Source organism: Sinocyclocheilus rhinocerous, unplaced genomic scaffold (assembly GCF_001515625.1).
Source record: "Sinocyclocheilus rhinocerous isolate Xijiao unplaced genomic scaffold, SAMN03320098_v1.1 scaffold5396, whole genome shotgun sequence".
In the NCBI taxonomy this organism is placed as follows: Eukaryota; Metazoa; Chordata; class Actinopteri; order Cypriniformes; family Cyprinidae; genus Sinocyclocheilus; species Sinocyclocheilus rhinocerous.
Genome location: NW_015633221.1, coordinates 4,647 through 5,256, shown reverse-complemented (window position 1 = coordinate 5,256; position 610 = coordinate 4,647). Strand labels below are relative to the sequence as shown.

General features: G+C 40.5%; 1 protein-coding gene across 1 annotated transcript in view; it reads left to right on the top strand.

Annotated features, from left to right (window-relative positions):
* LOC107743951 (uncharacterized) overlaps nucleotides 1–610 on the top strand; it is a gene marked incomplete at its 3' end in the record, with an annotated part of 14,831 nt that overhangs the window by 10,853 nt on the left and 3,368 nt on the right. The window lies entirely within an intron of this gene.

Genomic DNA, 610 nt, shown 5'->3' with positions numbered 1-610 from the left:
CTGAGAATCTTTAGTAATTTTGATTCAAGTTCCATATGCAAATTACCATGCTTCCACACAAAGGGTCATAAACTCCCCAGTATTTCCAAACTCCCACTTGGGATTCCGGCCTTTCTCATTGGACAAGCCCATCTTGAGAGGCGTGAATCTTCTCAGACCTTAAAGGCCTCACATCAGTGACCCGCTTTCAGTCTGCGGTTCGGTTAGATTCTAAGATGAAGACATGAGCTAGAACGCTTCTGCAACCCACTAAATTCATGCCAGGCTTCGGCCTTGACTTTCCATTCACCGGGATTCTCTGATTCAAACTGGTTATTTTTCAATCAACCAACTTCAGCAAAGATCAAATTGAACTTTCAGATTGCATCAAGCCTCTCTTTCAGACAGACAAGACGTGCAAGTATTCAAACTTAGTCTTATTAATTGATACATTAGGTATCATTTGCGCCTTTTTACAAAGGTGTGTTTGAACTAAGAAACTGATGTTCCCTTCAGGCTGGAGATCTGCTGAATATCAAATGGTACCATAGCTTCATATTCTTATTTCTCTTCTTTTTACTGCCTAAACTTTAACTCCTTTTCCTATACCAACTGTATGCATGTGTGTGTG